Raw genomic sequence first — 25,013 nt, 5'->3', positions numbered from 1 at the left:
ATTTTTTTTTTCAGATTCCTTCTCTTTTTTATGTTTCCTTAGAGAAGGTGCAAAAGTTCCCACAAATATGAAGTGCTATAATAAAACTCCTGCCTCTCTCTCTAACCAGTTATATCATCAATGGAGATGAGGACCAATTGGAATTTGTGAGGGCACAAATTCCCTAGGAAAGCAGATCTCTACCTTGGTTGTACATTGGAATCATGTAGGGAGCTTAAAACAATATCCTACTCTCCGAGGTCTTGATATAATTGTAAGGTTCCTTCCCAAATCATTCTAATCTTCAGCCAAGGCAGAGAGTTGCTAACCTAGAACAGGATTCCTCTAACTTTAGACTGGATAATAATTGTGAAGTCTTATTCTTACGCATTGTTCGGTGTTTAGCAGCATCTCTTTCCTCTACTCAATAGATCTCTATTCCAAGTCTTGACAATCAAAAATGTCTCTAGATATTGCTAAATGTTCCCTGAGGGGCAAAATTGCCTCCAGGTGAGAACCACTACCCTGGAGTGAAGAAAGCTACTGCTCAATGTGGTTCAAACTCTTGTCTTTATTCTCATGAGTTAAGATGCAGGTAGTAAGCATCTGGTAGGGAGTAAGAGTGCTGTCCAGGTTTGAATCTAGGTTCTACAACCTACCAGTTGTGTGACCTGGGGCAAGTTTCTTAACCTCTTTGTGCCAGCTGTGAAATCAAGCTAGGAAGTTCACATATCTTGAAAGATTACTATGGGAGGAGCTGATACAAGTAAAACCCTTAAAGAATACCTATCATATCATAAGTGCTGGATAAATGTTAACTTTTATTATTGCTGTTAATTGTCTCTCCCAACATTCCAAATCCATGAAGAAAATGAGTAATGCGGGACTCTCACTATAGTTTCTTTCAGTGATTTAGATAGTGTGAGGCAAGTCAGAGCCTTAGGAGGTGACCTAATATCAAGTTTGCTTTGTCTGACAGCCCAGACAATGGGAATTTTTGACCAAGTGAATCCATCAATAAAATCTATCAGTCCCTATTTGACTATCAGTTCCTTAAAACTAGAGGAAAGGCAAGGACTCTCCTACCCCACTTACTACACATGCATACACAAAAACACATACACATACACAAAGTCTCCAACATATCATATTCCTTTCTTTGACTATGACTTATTAACACTGTCAATTCATTTGTCCATTTAACCAAAATTTATTGAACATCTACTAACTATCAAGAAGGTGATACATATGTACATACATATACATATCCAATACAATCTAATCTCATGCCCTTTCATTCCATGGAAATTGGAATTTAGGATTTAATGAAGAAAATCCCGAGATTCACCTGGACAAAGTTGTTAAATATCTATTCACTCACACATGATAATGAATATTAGTGATCATATGTATATAAACCTCCATTTTCCCACAGACTTCTGAGTTTTAAAATCTAAAATATACTTTTTAAAAATTTTTTTAAGTTTTATTTATTTATTTTTGAAAGAGAGACAGAGAGAGTGAGTGGGGGAGTGGCAGAGAGAGGAAGAGAGAAAGAGAATCCCAAGCAGGCTCTGAGCTATCAGTATGGAGCCTGATGTGGGGCTCAAACTCACATACCGTGAGATCATGACCTGAGCCGAAACTAAGAGTCAGACTCTTAACCGACTGAGCCACTCAGGTGCCCCAAAATCTAAAATATACTTATGTTCACATTCTAAACAATGAATAATTTGAACACATCGTTACCTGACTACATCTTTAAAATCGCAATCCTGATTGAGATTTAAATTGAAGATTATAAAGGAAAACTCCTCCTGGGTTTTTTAATTCAAAACACACATACTTCACTTCTGGTCATCAAATGTATGTAGTTTTCCCACACCAAGCAATTCTCTGATTCTCCAGATACTAGCTGACTGTCTCACAATTTAACTCAACTCTGACACTACCTATCTAGAGATAGTGTCAGATCCCACAGGTTAAGGGGTCAGTCCCACAAGACTGCTCCCTCAACTCCAGACACCAATCAAAACACATTATCACCTGTACTTCTAGCTGACAGGCTATAGATTGATGATTCCTATCACCCCATCCTGGATTTGATCATTTGCTAAGATGGCTCACAGAGCTCAGGAAAATAATTTACTTACTAGGTTACTGGTTTATGATAAAAGAACATAACTCAGGAACATCAAAATAGAAGAGATTCACAAGGCAGGGTACGGAGAAAGGTATGTGGAGCCCCCATGCTCTCTCTGGGCATGTTACCCTCTCATCACCAACACTTGTTTACCAATTCAGGAAGTATTCAAACCCCATTCTTTTGGGTTACTATGAAAGCATCATTACACAGGTATAATTTACTAAATAAGTGGCTACTGATTCAACCCCAACAATTGTAACAATAATCATCCATGGAAAACTATCAGAGGAAAAACAAAACAGTGAATAACAATTGCATATAAATACCACGGTTTAAAAAATTATAAGATTCTTGTATTATTCTGGAGGAAAATAAAAATACTGATTAACTTTAGACTTTTATAAATATGCATGCTAAAGCATCAAGGTAATCACTTAAAAAATGATATGGAGCATATACTTCCAAATAGAGGAAAGAAACTAGTGGGAAAACAATACAAGAAGCTTCAATCAATGAAATAATGATGAGAAAAAAGAGGTGAAAAAGAACTAGAATGCATCATACATAAAGAGGTCAAGTAAATCAAAGGGAACTCATGATCAAAATCTATCTTTAAACTACAATCCAAGAAGATTTTTAGAAAGGATATTTCTTCAGGGAAAGGATGAAAAGAAAAAAATTACCCAGAAAACATGACTTACGATGAATCGTTTTCTGATCCCCACCTCCAGAAACTCTCAAGAGGGGAAAGTGGGCAGAGAAAGAAAGGGAGGTGAGAAGCCATGAAGCTACACATTTAAGGACACCCTAGGTGATTTGATGCTGACGATCTAAAGTGCTGATTAGATTAGTAGCATCAGCATCACTTGGAGCTTGTTAAAAATGTAGAATCTCAGGCTCCACCTCAGACCTTCTGAGTCAGAATCTAGATTTTATTCTCCAACACAATCTCCAACACAATGTGGGTGGTTCACACCCACATTGAAGACTGAGAAGCAATGCACCAAGCACCTCTTAGGGAGTTCGTGCTGTAATTTAGATTTGAACTAGAAAGTATTTCTAAGGTGTGACGACTTTTAAAAATTAATTTCTTGGAAGAATATTCTTAAGCAGAAATTTGTATACATTTCAAAGCAAAATTTAAATCATTTTGTTTAACTATAAATGACATGGGGACAGTGCCCTGACTGTAATTAAACTGTGACTTGGGAGCTTGTAACAGGAAGAGGTTTGGCTGTAAGTAACAGAGACTTAGAAAATAGAGGATTACCCAAGACACAAGTTTATTTCTCTCTCAAGTAAAGGTTGTCCACATATGGGCAGACCAGAGTTGGTATTTTGGCTTCACACTGCCATCAAAAACCCTGGCTTTTATCTTTCTGCCTCATCTTTTTTTTTTAATTTTTTAATGTTTATTTATTTTTGAGAGAGAGAGAGAAAGACAGAGAAAGACAGAGTGTGAGTGGGGGGAGGGGCAGGGAGAGAGGGAGACACAGAATCAAAGCAGGCTCCAGGCTCTGTGCTGACAGAGCCTGATGCAAGCTTCAAACCCACAAACCGAGAGATCATGACCTGAGCCGAAGTCAGACACTTAACTGACTGAGCCACCCAGGTGCCCCTCTTTCTGCGTTATCTTGATGATTCCTTTATCTCCAGCGATCAGCTCTCAGTTCCCAGCCAGTAGGCAGAAGAAAAGGACAAAGAGGCATCTCTTCTCTCTTAAAGTGTATTTCTGGAAAATTCATGCAACATTTTTGCTTACATGTTGGTGGCCAGATCTTAGACACATGCCTGCAATCTATTATTAACAAAGAATGATGGGGAAAAGAAGCTTCTAGCTAGACATACTGCCACTCCCAACATATCTGGGTTCTGTTAATTAGGGAGGAAGGAGAGAATGGATATTGGGGTGAGCAGCTGGCAGCCTCTGCTGCAGACCTGCTGAGGAGTCCCAGCATGTCTAGAGGCAGCCCCCAATTTAAAATATCTGACTTTTAAAACAACCTCCATTTACAAGGGACCTACTCTATTGTTTGAGAAGACATTGCAAAATGTAATGCTTTGGAGAAATCTGTGAGGTATAACATGAAAAAAAGCAAGAAAATGTGTCATGGATTTACCCTAGTCATGGCCACTGAGTGACTCAGCTCCAGGGGCACCTTCCATCTAGTGGCACTTTCTGCAAATACAAAGAACACAGCTTGCATGCTTTGTAGTGGCCCTAACCAGGAACCCACTACTTAGCTCATCTGTGCAAAATCCTTCCCAATATAGCCCGATGTTTTGCTTTGTCCCTCCCCCTTTTTGTTAGCCACAGTGTATAAAATTCCCCAATTAGCAATCAAGCATCCTCCTTTAAAAATATTAATAGCCATGGAATGGTTATAGGTCATCAGTCATTTGCTGATGTGAATTGGCTTAATTATAGTAATCTAATGGCCGACAAAGATCAGCTGCTTTGTGGAAGGAGTCCATAGTTTTCAGCCAAGGGAGGTCAGGAAATCACTTTAGAGAACCAAACCTTTCTTCTGCCCCTCAGCTGAAATGGTACAAAGGCTGAGCCTGAAATCAGTGGAGGCCAGAAGGAGGGGGGCATGAGAGTAATGGAGTGGAGGGCAGAAAGACTGATAGAAAATTAAATTTTAACTATTTCCAAAATTTGCTTGGAGTTATCAAAGTACCAGGAGTTGGTAAGACAAAAAAATTTTCCTTCTCTCTCTAGCACATTACTCTCAGCTACCAGGGAAGATAACATAATGTGCTCAGGTGAGTATTAGCACACAGTGTGAGTCCATGGTGGGTTCTGTATATTGTGAAGGGTAGCTTAGAGAAGAGCTACCATGCACTGTGTTTGAGAGAAAGTGCACAGAGATGCAAATAACTAACTGATGGGGAAATAAATTTTGGTGCTTATTGTGTACCTAAATTAGGGATTGCCAAATCCGGGACATTTCTAAGCCAATATATCATTGTTGTCGAGGAACACTTTTACATACACAATAATACATAGGAGAACAAATGTAAAACAGAAATCGAGAATACCTGTGCTGCTTAAACCCAGACTCAGCAAACTTGACCTCCAGCTCTCTCTCCTGGCCCCCAAAGACAGGGCAGACCTTCAGAACCACCATTCCGAACCAAGACGGAACAGTGTCTCAAAATAATGCAAGAGCTCAGATTTCTTTAGCAGGAAACCTAAGTACTGCCCTCACCTCTGCAATGTCTTACAGCACATTGTATGTGGAACAGAGGCATGGTTATTGGGTGGTTGGTGTTCATTTAAGAATAAACTACTGGGAGGGGCGCCTGGGTGGCTCAGTCAGTTAAGCATCTGACTCTTGGTTTCAGCCCAGGTCATGATCTCACAGTTCCTGGGTTCCAGCTCCATGTCAGGCTCTGTGCTGACAGAGCGGAGCCTGCTTGGGATTCTCTCTCTCTGCCCCTCCCCCACTTGACCTGTCTCTGTCTCTCTCAAAATAAATAAATAAACTTAAAAAAAATAAACTACTGGGATACAGATTATATCAAATTCACATTTTCAAAGATTTTTTCACATATATGACCTTTGTATAACATATCAACTCTATGAGGAAGATAGTACAAGTACTATTGTGATCATTTAATCAATAAGAAAATAAAAGTTCAAATAATTTAAGTGAATTTAAAGAGTAACACTGCCCAAAAGAGAGAAAGGATTCAAAGCTTCTGACTTGTCAACTCTGGTGGTGTTGTATTATCACCAGGGAGATTTGTGGGGGAAAAAAAAGTATCAAGGATTTGGAGACAGTGGAAGGGGAATCCTTGATTCTTAAACATCTCAGAACCCCTGTTCCCTCTAACCAAATCTGACAGAACAAATTTTAACACCCATGGCTACAACAAAATAGGAGTGTACACAAACCCAAAAACATGAGCAAGAAAGTGGGGAAAACCAGCATCAGTAAATACACACACATTATCCACTTCTGCCTGGGAGAAACAGAAAGAAAGCACAGAAGCTTCCAAAGGCTCCGAGAACCAGAGAGCGCCCCACCCCCGGTGTAAAAACACTCACCCAAAAGTGTGATGCCAGTGTGAAAAGCCTGCTTTGGATCCTCTGTCCTCCCCATCCTCCCTTTCTGCCCCTACCCTGCTCGTGCATGTGCACTCTCACTCTCTCTTGAAAATAATCAGCATTTGTAATTAAACACAAAACAAAACAAAACAAAACAAAACAAAAAAACACCTTGAGGAAAATACCAATTGAGCAGCACAGGTACAACAGACCAAAGGAGAAAGAAAATCCAGATAAAAGAAGTGGGGGTAAGGTACAGAGGAGTTGGATTTCAGAAATGACTATACTTTTTTTTTTTTTAATCATTTCATGATAATAACACTAACGGTAGTTCTAAAGCCCTGAATCTAGAAAAGCTATCCTGGATAATCCTCCCTAAAACATGGGGAAACTTACTTCTGTAACATGAGCAATATAAACACATATATATTATAATAACTTTGTTAATACATATATAATATATATAGCAGAATACAATTAAGGCTCTTCAGAAATATATGTCCACAAAACTCTACCTTTCAGAAAAAGAAAAGTGAAAATATTTATAAGAAATTATAGAAGCTATGAAAGCACAGCATAAACAGAATTAGAAACCCACAGAAATGAGGTTATTAGAAAATGGATGCTTTTATGAAAGGATAGGGGACAAGACTCAGGAAAGAACATAACCAGGAAAAAATCACTTTAGAAAAGAAGACTCAACTCGAAATCCCTCAAAAGCAAATGAACACGATGGATAATGCCTTAAAAGAAACAGAAAGTGGAAACGAGGAAAGTTTTACAATAAAAAACATACAAAGATTTAACATATTTTTGAGAAAAAGATAGCACAGCTGTAACATATTCTTGTAAAATAATTGTATTTCAGAAAAAACAAAAATAAAAAAAAGAGAGAGTCAGGTAGGTATGAAGCATGCCTCCTCTCTTCTCCAAAGTCACTTGTTAAGAAAAAGAAATTTTTTTTTTAAATTTTTTTTTAATGTTTATTTATTTCTGAGACAGAGAGAGAGCATGAGTCGGGGAGGGGCAGAGAGAGAGGGAGACACAGAATCCGAAGCAGGCTCCAGGCTCTGAGCCGTCAGCCCAGAGCCCGACGCAGGCCTCGAACTCACGGACCGTGAGATCACGACCTGAGCCGAAGTCGGACGCTCAACCGACTGAGCCACCCGGGCGCCCCAAGAAAAAGAAATTTTTAAATCAGGTGGTCATCAGACATTCTGATTTCATGTCAGCAGAAAATGAAGCAACACATGTAGGATACTTTTGGAAAAGAAAATGTGGAACCATGGTGTGCTAACTGTCCAGGCAAATATAACTCCAAGTGAAAAGGGCACAACTATTATTTTATTTTTTAATTTTCTTTAGTGTTTATTTATTTTTGAGAAAGAGACAGAGCGAGTGGGGGAGGAACAGACGGGGGGGGGGGGGGGAGACACAGAATCCGAAGCTGGCTTCAGACTCTGAACTGTCAGCACAGAGCCCCAGGCGGGGCTGGAACCCACAAACCGCGGGATCATGACCTGAGCCAAAATTGGACACTTAACCGACTGAGCCACCCGGGCGCCCCAAGGGCACAACTGTTATTAATTAACCTGCCAAAACAAACAAGCAAACAGCTACAACAACCCTCAAGAACACAGAAAAAACTGTTTCTCTACTAAAGAAAGCTTCAGATAACCAAAGGGACTAGAGAAATACTGATGTAAGATATGGTGGTAAACATTATATACTCATCTGTAGAATGTAGAATATACTCATCTGAGATGAGGTGATGATCATGGCAGAAAATTATAAGGTGATGGTTACAGTCTCTGATTATAATAAAATGGGGGGACCAAAACAGGGACTCTCCTATGAAAAGGAGAGTGAGCACACTGATTGCTTTTAGGTAAAATCTAGGAGTAAAATAATATTTCAAATAGATCCTGGAAGAGACGGAGGAGAGAGGGAAGAAATTACTAGGAAACTTCATAATTTCTGGTAGTAAGGAACAAATAGAAAGTAGCCAGAGAGAGAAATGAGAAGGAATGAACTATTGGTAGACACTAGAACATGAAGGAATCTTAAAATAAAAATACTGATGGAAAGAAGCCAGGAAAAAAAAAGTACAGAATGTACTCAATTAGTATAAAATTCTAGAAAATTCTGCTAATGTATAATAACAGGAAGCCAATGAGTGGTTGCCTGGAGACAGAGAGGGGTTGGGAGCAGGAGTGTCAGCAGGTACGGATTACACAGATCATAAAGGAGCAGGAGGAAAGGCTTAGGTTGACAGGTTTATTCTCTTGATTGTACTGATGGGTTCATAGTGTATGCATATGTCAAAACTTACTGAATTGTACACTTTAAATTGTTTTTTATATGTCAATTATATTTTAACAAAACTATTAAATTAAAAAGATAAGAGAAAGGGCCATACTTAAAAGCAACAAGGCATGAGTAATTTAATACCAATAAAATGACATTTATTTTGCTTCTGAACTGAGTATTTGGGCAGCTTATGATGGAAACGACTTCTCTGCTCTTATCTTTTTCAGCTGGGAAAGTGGGATCATTGAAAGGCTCCCTCACTCACAGGTCTGGTGGTTGACGCTGTCTGCTGAGACCATATCTGGGGCTGTTGGTCAGAACACCTACAGGTGATCTCTCTCTGGAACCTTTGATTACAACAGTGGCTGGTTCCCAGGGTGAGCATCCTGAGAGAAAGCCCAACAGAAGTTCCATCACCTTTTATGATCTACCCACCAGAAGTCATGCAGGGTCATTTCTGTCGCATTCTGTTCATTGAAGCTTACAGTTTCAATGGAAAGAAAATAGATTCCTTCTGATGAGAAGTGGGAGCACACGTGGGATTGGAAATATTTTTGTGGCCATTTGCATTTGGAAAATGCAATGTGCCATATGAGATATTAAATGAGCTCTTATGTTAATGAAGAACTAGATTTTTGGCATGGAAGAAAGGAGATTCAGATGTTAAAGTGAGGAAATTAAAGAAAAACACTGCATTCCTGAATTTTAAAATATATACATATTTCTCAGCTCTGTCTACTGGAAAGGCCTAGAAAATGAGCAATGCTGTAACAATGAGCATGCCTAGCAATCAGATTTGTGTCTCTAAATAGATTTCTCCGTAAAAACCTAGGACTCCTTGGAGAAATGGCTGTTTCCAGGAATGTTCAAGATGAGCTTTCATACCAGAAAGTAAGAATGCTGTCAGAGGCTACTAGGACTATGTCTGAGGGTCTCAGAATCCAAAATTAAGAGGCTTCTCTGGCCATTGTTGATGCAATTTAAGCATAAATAAGGAAAATTGTAAGATATTAAAGTAAATCAAATATTTCTTAATTCATGCTTTCATAATAATGCCATTTAAAAAACTCTTCATTAGAACAAATGGGAACCATGTCATTATTTGAAACCTGATAAATGAAGGGAAAGAACCAAGCATTTTTTTTCTTTGCTATATAAACTATTTCTTAGGGTAATCAAAGAGTTGATAAGGGAAAGGTTCTCATTATAGAAGTACTCCAGCTAGTAGGTAAAGAATCACTGAACTCAAATATCACCATCTTGTAAACCTTAATAAAAAAAAAAAAACAATGAGTTTATCAGAGGATGCTAATATCACAAAAAGAGAAACAATCAGAAATGTTTTGCCTAATGATGTCTGTGCTCAAAAAATTTATTAAATAGCCTTTCCAGAGTGATCCCATCTAAATCCTATCAAGCTTATAGCTCTACCTACCAATTTATAGGAAATAAAGGAAACCTGTTAAATGATGTCACAGAAATTCAGTCACTGGTAACCCTTTAGAAAACTCCATAATACAAATGACCCAGTCCCCCTTTTTTTTAAGTTGATTTATTTACTTTTGAGAGAGAGAGAGAGAGAGCATGAATGGGGGAGAGGCAGAAAGAGGGTGAGAGAGAATTCAAGCAGGCTCCACACTGACAGTGTGGAGCCTGACATGGCACTCGAACTCACAAAGTGTGTGATCACAACCTGAGCCACATCTAAGATCGGATGCTTAACCAACTAGGCACTCAGGCACCCCTGACCCACTCCCTTTTTTAAATTGCGAGAAAGGAAAAGAGATGGAGGTAATCTATAGATTGAAAGAGACATTAAGAGACACATTAACAAATCTCATGAATTCCCCTCACTTGAATCCTAATTTGAGCCATCAAACAATGAAAAATTGGGAACAACTGAGGAGGCGTAAACACTAACAGGGTATCTTGATTATATAAAGGAATTAATTAAGTTATTAAGATTTTAGGGTCCTGATGATATTGATTCTTTTAATGAGTTATCTTTTAGTCACACATATACATATACAAAAATATGTACAAATGAAATGATATGATATCCAGGACTCATGTCTAAAAAATCCAAGAGAAGGAGGCAGTGAAAGTAGGAACGACTGGGGGATAGATGAACAAATTGAACAATGAATTGGTAGAAGCTGGGGGGTAGCTACATTATCCTGTGGGTACATTATATTATTTTCCCACTTTGTATATATGTTAAAGATGTTCCATAATGGAAAGTTTTAGAATAAACAGTAAGTAATTAGATCCTCACCCCACCTCCAGACATTCTGATTTAATTATTCTGTTAATACCCAGGTTTGTTGTCTTTTTTAATTTCTGGGGAATTTTAATGAGGAACTGCGAATGAGAACCACCTCGCTGAGTTGCACACACAGATACACAGCTCATAACATGGGAGAAAAACATAGCCTGTCACCTAGGTGACTGATTGATCTCAGAAGCCACAAATAATAGAAACAAGCAGAGCCTTCACATATATGAATACACTATACACACAAATATAAATATGCTAAAATAGTACATATTGCTGCTTGATAGGAAGAACAGCCAGAAGGCAGTGAAGTGTCTTCTGAGGGGCTCTCCTTCTGTGCTTGGTTGTTTACAGAGCTGGCTGGAGCAGGGCGGATTAGGGCAGAGCTAAGGTGCAAAGTCAGTGACAAGGTGGCTGAGACACTTGCTTGAAGCAAGAATGCGACGGACTTGTATCTGAGCATTTTTGGTTACAAATAACTCAGCTAAAGTACTCTTTATCACTTTCCATGGTCAGTGCATTTGGTTAATACCACAGTGTGCTATTTTCAAGTCCATCTTGATTAAATGCCTTCCATGACAGTCAAAACTGAGCAACACTTGAGATGTGGAATGACTCAATACATCACACCCATGGAAAACATAAACACACCCTGGTTTTCTTATTGCGCAATTTTAAGACATATTAATATTGCTCTCTCTACTAACTGAAATGAATAAAACCCTGAATCTCAACAAGCCACCTTTTATTAACACTATTATTCAAAATCGCTATAGCAGGTTATAGCACAAGAGCAATTTTTCCAAAAAGGGTCTAAAATATAGTACTGAGAAGACAGTCCTCAAAACACAGAATACCATTATACACTGGAGTCTTTAGTAAGCTAGCTATAAGGTTTCTTTTTTCCTTAGAAATTTATTCCTGTAAATTGTTCTATGTAGAGGACATTTCAGGAAAATGAAATCTTAAAAGAATTTATCAACTATTGCCGGTGCGTGTGGTAAAGACTGCTTGAGTACTTACTTTTAAGAGAAAATTCAAAGCAGTGCAATTTCTACCAAAATCGCACAAGAAGGCACATATTCAGCCAGAATCTAAGTGATGTAGTCAGAGCATTAGCAAAACCCAGGACCCATTTCTTTTCAGGAAGTAAGAGTGGTCATCACCTCCCAAAAGGCTGAGGGTACTGGGGCCTGACATCTGGTTCAGCTCCCACTCTTCACCCCCAGCATCAGTGTCCCCAACTATAAAAATACTGCTGCCTCTCTGCCCAACATACAGTATTCAAAACCTTACTTGGAGACATGAATAGGCTCTTTAATTTTCCTCCAAGGGCCTCTCCAGAACCCTTTCATGAAAGTTGTACTTTTCAAGTAAAAAGTACAAAATGCTGTCATCAGCAGTTTTGTTTTTCAGGCTTCAGCACAGGAGAGTGCAAAGGTCCTAGGGCTTGGGTTTCATATGTCAGTTGGGGGTCTACGGACATTATTTCACTTCTTTGAACTCCAGTATCTGCATCAGCAACATGGAAGTCAGATTCCGTGTCATATAGGGGTAATTAAAGGTTAAAAAGAGTTACTGTGTGGGGCTCCTGAATGGCTCAGTTGGTTAAGCATCCAGCTCTTGGTTTCGGCTCAGGTCATGATTCAGTTCATGAATTCAAGCCCCACATCAGGCTCTGCACTGAGAGTGCACGGCCTGCCTGGGATTCTCTCTCTCCCTCTCTCTATGCCCCTTCCCTGCTCTCTCTCTCTCTCTCAAAATAAATAAACATTTTGTTTAATCTAACTTAAAAGAAAAAAGGAGTCACTGTGCAGTGTCTTACACATCACGTGTGCTTGGTCAATGTGTATTCCCCAATTTACCCACCCCAATTAGAAGAACTGCCCAAAGGAAATGAACACAACCCTTGTCATCAAAAGTCTTGCTAATCTAGACAGTACACCTCCAAATGCATTCCAGGACGATTACTTTCTTGAGACCCTGTTAGGTGACCTACTGAGTCACTGAGGGGAAAAGGGAGTGTTTGTGGTCAAATAAGTTTGGGAAATGCTGGGTTAAACCCCTTCATGAGTTTTTCACCTGCTAGTGGAAACTGTGGCTGTGAAGGGGAAGACAAAGTGTGCTACATTTCCCAACATTCTGGGCACTAGAAACCTTTTTGTCAGGAACACTGACCAACACCCGAAGGAGCTGATCTTTGTGGCAAATATAGGTCCTGGGAACTGAATTGACAAGAGCAGCGGGCAGTATTTGTCACCTGAGGAGATAACAATGCTTTTCTGGTATCTTTTCTGTGCATGGGATTGCTCATCTGCATCATGAGGACCAAATACCCTCAGCAATTCACTGTGTAGCTACTGGGTGATTTTTTTTAAACATGTGAATGCAAAAAATGCTAGAAGTAAGTTGTTCATTCTTGTGAGCAATTCAGTAAATAATTACAGTTCCTGCTCCTTGGCAAATGAGCAGGATTTCTAAAGGTGCAGGGGTCACTTCGGTCAGAAATATAATTAGCTGGACAAAAAGAAATTTGACGTTTTTGTACTTTTAGTAGACTGTTCAAAGTAGTTTGGGGGAACAGGGGTCATGGAAATTCAAATTTTGTATGCACTGGTCAGATACATAATAAATAACCATTCTTAAAAGGAAACTTTGATTTTGTTTAACAAATATCTGCTCGTATCTGCATACCTTCTATATACAGTATATAACATACTGGCTAGCAAACCAATAGTGGTGTTAGAAGGCATGCATCCCTTTGAACAACAAATGAAAACGAGTCTATATTGTAAACTTACGTATGGCACAAAGGCTCACGCTGGCTCTTCAGGTAATCACTGGATTTGAATGTCTGCCACATCTGGGGTTTTAGCACGCTGTGACATTTTAGTTCCAACTCTGCGTAGCGATGCCATTGCAGAAACCATTTTAACTAGCGCTCAAATGGGACAGAATATGTGTTGGTTGCCAAAGCAACTGCACAGTGTGTGGTCTTGCAGATCAGTTCCAGAGCAGCTGTGGTCTACTTTAGGGGAAGGTGAAAAGGAGGTCACTTGGATTGCAGTGGCTTCCAATCTACATATTCAAATGAGTGACATTCAAATTAACCATGACAATCACAAGTACATGAGGAGGCTGAAGCCATCCCAGCTTGGTAGGTGCCTGGTCTCTGTAGCAGACAGAATTCCAAGGTAGCCCCTGAGATTCTCACTCCTTGTCCACAGCCTATCTCCTCTCCTCCTATTGAATACAAGTCTGTGAATAGAGCCAATTTCATTCTCATGATTAGGTTACATTATATGACAAAGGTGAAGGGATTCTATAGATGTAATGTAGGTCCTAAATAAGTTAACAATGAGTTATCAAAAGAGAGATTATCCTGGGTAGGTGAGCCCATGAAACAAACTGGATCCATCCTAGAGGATGAGATTGGAAGTGAGAGAGATTCTCCTGCCAGTCCCAGAGAAGCAAACTACCATGTTGTGGAGAGGGCCAAGGGCAGGGAATGGCGAGTGATTTCAAGGATCTGAGAATGACCCCCTAGCTGACAGCCAGCAAGAAAGAGGGGACCTCAGTCCTAAAATTACAGGGAATTGAATTCTGCCTACAACCAATGAGCATGGAAAAGGACTCCGACTGTCAAAAGAGACCTAGATGGCAGCCTGGTGAGACCCTGACCTGACCAGAGGATACAGATAACCATGCCTGGACTCCTGACCCAGGAAATCTGTGAAATCATATATGGGTATTGTTTCTATAGTGGCTTGTTACACAGCAATAGAAAACTAATACAGTCTCATAGACTTCCATCAACAATGGTCTCCACACTTCTTAAATATTTTCAGCAAGAAATGAGAAAGAAATCATACAATATTTGACCTGTATGAGACCATCCAAGTCTTCTCCTTAAAATTTTCACATCAGTGAAAAAAATATCTCAGATGTAAAATGATGATATAACCCGTTAAGGGTCATATGTCAAGCTAAAAGTACCAAGTCCGGAACAGAGGTCACCTGCCTTTCAGTCTACTGTTGTGTAAGCAAATCTTACCTGTCACCTAAGAATTACAAAGCAGCACACAGAGAATCCAGTGTGTACTTTAAACCCCTCTGTTAAGTGAGTTTAATTGTCCATATTTTCAGGTGGGAAATTCCTCCATTGGGTTTGCTCAGAATACGGAGCTTGATTTCAGGAGGCACAAATCAGAACAGGTGTGCCAGACATATCAAACCTGAAGTCAAGCCTAGGGTTATAATAACAGTATTCCTAAAATTCCATACACAAGCATTCTGGAAGTATCCTCCCTGCCCAGGGGTTTATAAACACACATGGCTTATCCACCAGGGTGCCAGCAAGAAACAAAAACCATGTGAGTTATCTGAGTGGGAGAATTTAGTATAAAGATGTGATAGCCAGATAAATAGCTATTAACTAGGTAACTGAAAGGATAAGAGGACATTTCTATAGTACAACAGGTGTAGTGCCTGCAAGAGACAGCTGTCATCCCAACAGCCAGGGAACAAAAGGGAGAGACTAGAGCATTACAACTTACAAGGAATCCTGGGAAGCTGAATCTCAGACATCTCAGGAAGGACTGAGCATTGGTGGGTGTATCTGAGCTTGGAGGAGGGCCCGTGAGACTGAGACCAAGACCCCTCTAAGGAGGGGGCTCAGTGGGGCAAAGAAGCCTTATTCTTCAAAGGCTGGCGAATTTTGAACTGGATTCAGCTGCTGCTGTAGGCAGGTGCGGTTGTTGCCAGGGTGAAAAGTGAGGCTGAGGCAGCCCCTCTGAGAACAGCCAGCAGACAGAGAGTTTGAGGGAAGCAAACACAAAGGAGCATGTCTACATTCTCCATCAACTCTGCAGTCTCCCCATAGTGGCTTACTGGCAGAGCCTACCATGGAACCATCCAGGGGCCGACATGGTTTCAGAGTCCTTGTCCAGCACCACAAGATGAGTATAAAAGGGTGAACTTGGAACTGGAAAAAAAAAAGTTAATAACTGACATACATGGTTCATGTTACTTTCCCTCTACCTTGTTCCATTACCCCACATCGTCTGCCAAACCTGAAAATCCATGCTGAAGTTTTCCTCTGAATGATGTAAGGTTGACACAGAGCCCATGGAGCAGGTACAAAACATGCTGCCATCACCAATCCAAGTGTCTCCATGATCTGCTACCACTAAACTCACAAAGCATCCAAAAGCAGAGAGCCTTCTTCTCTGCACCAGACACTGTGCCTGAGCCTTGCAGACCAGGGGGAGCCACACTGTGGACCCAGCAGAAATGAGTAGACACCCTCCTCTGTGTGACACTAGCTATAGGGGTTCTCCCAGCCACACTGCCTTGTATTCCTGCTGTCTTGGAGACAGCATGGAGAAACTGGCCTCTCCCTCTCCATCACTAGGGCTGGAACTCAGGGTACTGGTTGGAAAATTACAAGATGAACAGATATTGCTGTGAGACCTCATGTGCATTCTGACTCTCTTTCCCCCTATGGCAAATCAGATCTCATCCTTCAGTGCAATCAGCTCTGCGATAGACTTATGGGCAAATCATGAGCACCCTTGAATGTAGCCTGAATCCATAACCTTTACCACTTGAGACAGTACACCATCCTAAATGCAAAGTGCATTTTAAGGGGTAAAAGAGCATCATAGCTTTGTACAAGCTCTACAGCCAGATTGCTTGAGTTTGAATCTTGCCTCCATGTGTAACCTTGGGCAAGTTAGTTACCTTCTCAGGACCATGGGTTCCTCAACAATAAAATGGGGTGACTATGGTAGTGCCTGCCATGTAAGATTGTTGTGAGAATTATATATGTGACTGTAGGTGGAACCCTTGGAAGAGTGACTGCCATAGCAATTGCTTTATAAATGAAAAGTGTTCTTATTATTTATTCCTAAGTGTCATTGTGAAAATGTAACCAGATATTATGTCACTATACAAGGGGAATTCTGACTCTAGTACCAAGATATTCTATCATCCACCTGAAATCTTAATTTTGGATTTCCTCAGGACTCTGTGAAAGGTGTGCTTTTACACCTGATTATTTTCTTCCCTAAACGATTTCATCCTTTACTAGGACTGTATATCATTTATGTGTCATCAACTCCAAAATTTACTCTTCATACACAGATCACTGCTCTCATCTTTAAACATACACATATCCCATTACCTCCCTGAAATAGCCACTTCAATAGCTTATAGATATCTCAAACACAACATGCTCAAAACTGAATCCTCAGTGGCCCCACTCTCTTCCAATTTCTTCTTCTGGGTAAATGGTATCAGCAACCATCCAGATGCTCAATCCAGAAATCTGAGAGTCATCCAAGATTTACTTCTCTCCATAACATCTCCTATTCAATTCATTAATATTTTAATCATTTTTCTCAAAAATATGACTTAATCCATGAATTTGTCTTCCCACCATACTTTTATTATTTCTTCTATAAACTACTGTTTCCACTCTTTCCCTCACCAAAATTCTTCCCCATAAGTCAGCCAGGAAATAATTCTTAAGTGTGGATCAGGTCCTGAGTCTCCTCTTAAACTCTTTGACGGCTTCCCATTACACTGAAAATAAAATTCATGCTTCTTTCCACGTGGCTACCTATGGATACTGGTGATATGACACGTTTCCTCTGCAACCTTTCCAATATTTCTGGGCATCTTTCAGGCTCTTGTACCCACCAAACCCTGTCTTGCCTTAGGATCTTCATGCATGCTGTTCCCTTTGCCTGTAATGCTCTTTCTTCTTTCTTCTAGCTTCTCTCTCTTAACCTGAGGTCTTAGCCAAAGTGTCAACTCCTTGGAAAGATCTTTCCAATCACTCTGTCTAAAGTGAGTTCCCTCACCTACCACATCACTCTTGTTCTGTGATTCTCTTCCATGGTTTCTCATTCCCTTTAAAGCATTTATAAAAATATGCAATCATTTAGTTATTTCTGTCATGTACCATTGTCTGTCTTCGCATGCAAGACTGTTCTGAATCCTTTTGTCTGACCAGTTTCTACTTTGCTACTAGCAAAGTGCCAATCCCACAGTATATATTAAAAAACATTTGCTGAATAAATGAACAAGCATATCACAGGTCTTCCTCTATGAATGTGTTTTTGTGAGGACAACAGAATTAGCCACCCAGATTGAAAGTGGAAATTGCAAAATTCCTTGTGATGAAATGGCACAGTAACATATTTAGAATATTATCATCACAAAAAGCTCAAAATTCTTATTTTCTCACCTTTCAATTCCAGGTATAAGCAGATAATTGATAAGCTGAACCACAGAGCTTAACACTGAATGTAGTTCTCTACTGCCATCCCCAGTAGCTACTATGTTTTGAATCCTCTCTTCTTGGGAACAACCATACCTGCTAGTTCTAATTATACTATACAAATTTCCAGTACTTAGAACAAAGGCACAAATTCTAGCTCTGGATCAATCAATAGTCACATCCTTTGTGTTAGTGTGAGATACCATTCCAGATCCTAAAATGATTGTTCCCAATATCCTGTGCCAAACTCATGTCCCCCCTTTAGCTCATGCCCAGCATGTGACCCAGGTTTCTATGTTTGACCTTCATTATTCTACTTGCTGAGGTAGGCTTCCTCACAAATATGTTGAAAAACACCTTTAAGTAAAGAGTTGAAAGTGTTAAGTCTACGTGTATCATACTTAAACCCAAACCAAGAAACAAGGCAGGGCTTACACTAGATTATTTTCATGGGGAGACATCTGTGCCTCTGGAAAAACCTCCTCCCTAGAAGCACCCATCCCGCCAAGCTTCTCCATCTCAACAGGACCATGCCTGAGCTTCTTCTGCTGAAGACAGAATGCTCCATGCATCCCTCATTGTCCCCTAGCTAACCATTCTATCCCCCTTTCCCCAATAAGCTAAATTGTAAGTAAAAGTATCCATTTTCACACATTCTACTCTGTTCTCAAAACACCTCCCTTCCAAAGCAACAAAACTCCAGTGTCTGACTGAGATGAACTATAAAGACCTGGCCCCTCATCCCAACTTCAGGCAACTCCGAGGTGTTCTCCTACCTTCGGGGCTCTCCTAATGTCAGCTGAAGTCTTCAATGAGCCTACATCACAATCCAATCTGATCGCTCCTGCTCTCTTTCCTTCCACAGGTGATGCCCTCAAGAATACTCTTTAATAAATGTCCTCGGGGCACCTGGGTGGCTCAGTCGGTAAAGTGTCTGACTTTGGGTCAGGTCATGATCTCGCAGTTCATGAGTTCGAGCCTTGCATCAGGCTCTGTGCTGACAGCTCAGAGCCTGGAGCCTGCTTCGCATTGTGTCTCCCTCTCTCTCTGCCCCTCCCCCAATCGAGCTTTCTCTCTCTCTCTCTCTCTCAAAAAAAAACAATAAAATTAAAAAAAAATAAAATGAAATAAATAAATGTCCTCTACTCTGTGAACCCAACCTGTGACCAGACTTCAATATTATATAGTATCCTTTAGTTCTCTTTCAGATCACTTTCAACAATTGGATTTTCACATGTAATTATGTGACTATTTGATTAATGCCTATTTCCTCCTCAAGTTCTATGCTCCATGAAACCAAGGGCCATGCCATTTTTTTTTTTTTTTTTTGCTCACTATTGTTTCTCCAGTACTCAGGACAGTATATTTGGCACATATTTGTGCCATATTTGGTGAATAGTTCTTGCATTAGTACGTAAAACAATTCACCATTTGGAATTCATTTCTTCACATTAAGTTACAGTTTCTTAATTAAAACACAACTGGCCCTTTTATTTACTCAGTGCAACCGAGGCCAAGCACATAGTTTCCTGGGGAGCAAAGTCTTGCAGAATAGACTGAGACAGGATGCTGAGTTGAAGAAAAGAGCTAAATGCTAATGGAAGACCAACCATCAGCATAATGTACCTGAAAGTTTGAAAAGGCATGGCTTTTGGACTCAGTCAAGCATGGATCTGAGGTCAGACTGTCACTAGCTACCCGTGTGATCTGTCATAAAAATTAAAAGAATTCCAGGTAGAAAACACTACACATAAAGCAAACTCAAAAACTATTGGTATCTTCTCCATATACTTCTCCATCCTCCTGCTCCTACTTTATGACTTTTTCTCAGGAGAGGGCTGCCAGGAAAATTGCCTTAGCTGAATATCCACAGAGGAAGAAAGCCAGCATGGAGATATAGTTTTGGCTCCTTCAGATCTTTTGCTCTTTCTTCTTAAATCTTCCTAGTTTCAGGTTTATTTTGGTGAGCCAGTCATCACAGAATCTTTGAGATGATTCCTGTTGGATCTGGTTAAAAGCAATGAACTGAACAAAGTATCATGGCAAAACTATGCAAAATGACCCAAACCTAAATCAAACTAATAGGCATACCTCTTACCCACTGCCAGCTAATTTACTTCATGCTACTGGATATTGATTCTACTTGGAGTAGTGGGAAATTTGTCATGCTTAAGATGCCATCTGCTCCAACTGCCAATGGAAGTCACTTCTCCCTTCCAAGGTCTGTTGGCCAAGAACTCATCCCTTATTTCCTGCAGGCTTTTGAAAGCTTCATTAGGTTTCAAGTCAACAATGGGCCAGGAATCCAATCTATTTATTTTCATTACTTCTAACAATTAACTAATTTTATACTTTTAGTTAGGAGCTTCCCCTCAACCACAGACCCAAAAATCAAATGGAGGAAGAAAGACTTGTGGCAAAAGGATATGAGTGCTTTCTGGGAAAAGACCTCAGAACTGTAGACAGCTCAATGAGAGTTAATTTTATAAGATTCCATGAGGATACACAGAAAGGATTGCACAGCAGATATCAGTTTGTTAGAGGAAACGGCCAGCAAACTTTCAAAGAGAAGTATGCGTCTGGATAAATTCGAGCAAGAAAGAGTCTTTCCCAAAATTATGGAAATTGTACTTTCTGGAACACCAGAAACAACTCAAATGCTGTGGCAGATACTGTAGTAACAGACCCCATTTGTACTGACCCAAACATGAGTGAGTGATGTATTTTTCATACTATATTATGAGAGAACCAAATGAGAGAGGAGTTTGAACACCTCAACCAGGAAGGAAACAGGTCTAACAATGAACAGTGAAATCTAATAAACATTTTAGTGTTTAGAGAGGTCTAAAATTATGTCAATGTTATCTCTTCTCAAAGGTATATTTCTGGGGCACCTGGGTGGCTCAGTCAGTTAAGCATTCAACTCTTGATTTTGGCTCAGGTCATGATCTCATGGTTTGTGAGTTTGAGCCCTACACTGGACTCTGCACTGACAGCGTGGAGCCTCCTTGGGATTCTCTCTCTCCATCTCTCTCTCTGCTCCCGCCCCCCCCATTCTCTTTCACTCACTCTCTCTCTCTCAAAAATGAGCAAACTTTTTTTAAAAAGACTTAAATTCTTTTTAAAAAGTATATTTCTTTGAAGTAAACTTACTCAGTTTAAGAAATTGTCACTATTCAAAACTCAAATGATATTCCAGTTCTGAACATTCCTAAATATAGCATTCACTGATTTTTCAGAAGCCAAAGCAAAATAAAACAAGGTTCTGATCCATGGGTTGATACCCTATCCCACTTTTATCTAGTATCTATCAACCTAAAGTTGGCAGTATAATTAGTGAGTAACTCCTACTTTAACCGAAGTTGGTGAATTTTTTGCATAGCTGTATTTAGAAGTGAAAACAGTTTACGTAATGTTAAGGCTTTGGGGGTTTTTTGTTTGTTTCTTTGGTTTGTTTTTGTTTGGGGGTTTTGTTCTTTTTTTAAACCCTGGTGACAACAGGAAGAAGCAGATTTGAGGCATGAATAATATATCCAAAGTTTAGACATACAAATAGCCTACCCATTTACTTAAACAGTTAAGTTTGTAATCTTGTCAAAAGGCAACTTAATGTGGAGTGAGTGAATTTCTAGATTTAAAAAGCCTTAAATTATTAAAATTACATCTTTTAAAGAGGTTTGAATTATGAGAGATCTAGTGATATGCTAAAGAAGAGGGGACAATCGCACACAATATGGCAACTCAGCCTGCGTTCATACTCGGCAGTAGATGTTCTAGAACGGCTTCTCCGGCCACAAGCCTACGATTTCAAGTCCCTGAACTCTGGGCACTGTAATGTCCCTGTGTTACAAATGTATAATAGAGAGGGGTGCCTGGGTGGGTCACTTGGTTAAATGCCTGACTTCAGCTCAGGTCATGATCTCATGGTTTGTGGGCTCAAGCTTCACATCATGAGTTCAAGCCCCACATCAGGTTCTCTGCTGTCAGCATGAAGCCTGCTTTAGATCCTCTGTCTCCCTCTCTTTATACCCCTCCCATTTTTGTTCTTTTTCACTCTCTCTCAAAAATAAGTAAACATTAAAAAAAAGAAACAAATGTATCAAAGAGGGACTAAGTTGAAGACCCCTGTCAGTTATACAACTTTTGCAGGGAAATTTATTCCCTGTATTTTAGTAATATTTTTTGTCTATTTATAATAAACATTAGGGGCACCTGGCTGGCTCAGTGGTTTAAGTGTCTGACTTCGGTTCAGATCATGATCTCATGGGTTCGTAAGTATAAGCCCCGTGTCAGGGTCTGTGCTGATAGCTCAGAGTCCGGAGCCTGCTTTGGAGTCTGTGTCTCCCTCTCTCTTTGCCCCTCCCCCACTCATGCTCTGTCTCTGTGTCTCTCTCTCTCAAAAATAAACATTAAAAAAATTTATAATAAACAGTAACTGTAGAGAGTTGAAGAAAATTAAAACCACTCACATTCTTCCTTATAGTAAAAGACCTTGGTGAATACACATTCATCCTTTTCTGTATATGCAGACATAGATACATAAAATTTATTTAAAAAATTGAGAATATTTAGGGGAATGGTATTATAATATGTATTTTTTAATTTACATAGCTTGAGAGTTTTTCTGACATAATATTTTTAATATTCTGTATATTTTCATAAACCCATCAACAAATATTTATTGTCAGACGGTGAAAAGTACTAATAAGAATATAGACCAAAGTAAGGAGGATAGGGAGAGAGTAGGATTGGGGGAGGGGGGGAATGACACTGTTATTTAGGGGGCTCAAGTAGGACATCACTGATCATGTGACATTTGGGAAGGCATGAGCAGCATGTGCTGCAGCCCTGAGCAAGAGAGTGGCTAGCAGGTTCAAGGAACTGCTGGGAAGTCAACGGGGCATTGAAATGAAGTGAGCCATGGAGAGCATCAGGAAGTGAGTGAGAGTAGAAAATGAAAGATGTCAGATGTTGGAGGTAGAGATGCTAAGTAGGTGGGCAGACCGTGTTGAGTCTTTGGTCTTTGGAAGGACTTTAGCTTTTACTCGGAGCAAAATAGGAAGTCAAAGAAAGCTTTTAAGCAGAAAAGTAACATAAGTAGATTTATATTTTATTTATAATTTGTTTGTTTGTTTCTTTAGAGCCCACACTAGCAGAAGAGGGACAGAGGGAGAGGGAAAGAAAGAGTCTTAAGCGAGCTCCACGCCCAGGATGGTACCCAATGTGAGGTGCTCAATCTCAAAACCTTGAGATCATGACCTGACCCAAAATCAAGAGTTGGACATGTAACCCACTGAGCCACCCAGGTGCCGCCACCCCCACACAATAGATTTCTGTTTTGAACAAACCAGCTTTTCCTGTCTACGTTTAGTACAGTGCAGAGTGACAGTCGAGAGAACAAACAAACATAAAACATGGAGTAATCTATAGGAATAATGCAATTAAAAGTGAATGGTGGCCTCCATCAGAAGGATAGCTATGGGGATAGTGAGAAACAATCAGGCCCTGGACATATTTTTAAGGTACAGCCAATACATTTGCCAATAGATTAGATACAGAGCATGAGAGAGAGAGAAGTCAAGGATGACTCCAAAACATTTTATCTGAAAACTGACCCTGAAAAAAAAAGTCAAAGGTGAACTAACCTTTCCTGTAAAGGGCCATATAGTAGGTATTTTAGACTTGTAAGCATACAGGCTCTATCATAACTACTCAACTTTGATGTTACTGCATGAAAACAGCCAGACAATAAATAAACCAACAAATGTGGCTGTTTTCCAACAAAACTTTATTTACAAAAACAGACTGGCTACATTGAGCCAAAGACCATAGTTTGGTGACCCTTTAATCTGTTGTCAAGTTTGTGGACATACAGTTTATAGTATTTCCTTATTGTCCAGAAAGACAGGAATCACTTGCGGTTTTAGCCACCCACACTATCATGCACTTGAGCCCTACTTATTTAATGGTCATTAATTTTGCTCCCTTCCTAATCAGCCTGATGCTATTTACCCCACAGTCTTCATGTAGGGGTGTGTATGTGAGTGTGTGTGTGTGTATGTGTGTGTGTGTGGGTGTGTGTCTTCCCTCCAGAGATTTTAAAGTGTCAGTGACAGAGATAGACTATAATCAACTTCAACTTGGCTGAGATTGAAACCTTGATTGATTTTTGAATATTGCTATCCTGCATTCTTTGGATAAATCCCACTTGGTTATGGTATATTTTCCTTTTTTTTTTTACATATCACTGGATTTAGTTAATATTTTATTAAGGACTACTACATTAATGTCCACGAAGGATATGGCTATGTCATTTTCTTTTTCTGTAATGTCTTTACATCTTCTGGTTTAGCAATAAGGTAATATTGGTATGAGTTAGGAAGCTTGCTCTCCTCATTAATTTTCTGAAAGAATTTGTATAATTTCTGCCTTAAGTGTTTGATACCAATTACCTATGAAGCCATTTGGCCTTGGAGGTATTTTCTAATATATAGTCATTCAATTTATTCTTGAGTCAATTTTGTTCACTTGTTATTTTCAAAGTATTTGGCTATTTTTACCTGTTTTTTAATGTACTGCATAAAATGTTTAATAATATTCTTTATTATTCTTTTAATGTATATAGGCTCTATAGCTGTGTCTTTTATGTCTGACATTGCGTTATAGGTCTTCTGTTTTTTTCTTGTTCAATGTAACTAGATGTTAATAAATTTTATTGATATTTTCAAAAAACCAGGTGTAGGTTTTATTGATTTCTCCCATCACTTTTGACTGATTTTCATACTTATCTTCATTTTTTCCTTTCTTTTACTTATTTTTTAATGTTTATTTATTTTTGTGAGAGAGAGAGAGAGAGAGATGGAGCATGAGTGGGGGAAGGTCAGAGAGAGAGGGAGACACAGAATCCAAAGCAGGCTCTAGGCTCTGAGCTGTCAGCGAGCCAGACATGGCTGAACCCATGGGG

The 25,013-nt window shown here is 39.6% G+C and overlaps 1 long non-coding RNA gene across 1 annotated transcript in view; it reads right to left on the bottom strand.

Moving 5' to 3' along the window:
* LOC132691095 (uncharacterized) overlaps nt 1–25,013 on the bottom strand; it is a 67,707-nt gene that overhangs the window by 11,028 nt on the left and 31,666 nt on the right. The gene's annotated exons all lie outside the window — the stretch shown is intronic.

The sequence above is a fragment of the Panthera onca genome, chromosome A3, assembly GCF_046562875.1.
Source record: "Panthera onca isolate mPanOnc1 chromosome A3, mPanOnc1 haplotype 2, whole genome shotgun sequence".
Classification (NCBI taxonomy): Eukaryota; Metazoa; Chordata; class Mammalia; order Carnivora; family Felidae; genus Panthera; species Panthera onca.
The sequence above is the reverse complement of the archived record's forward strand: the minus strand, read 5'-3'. Positions and strand labels throughout refer to the sequence as shown.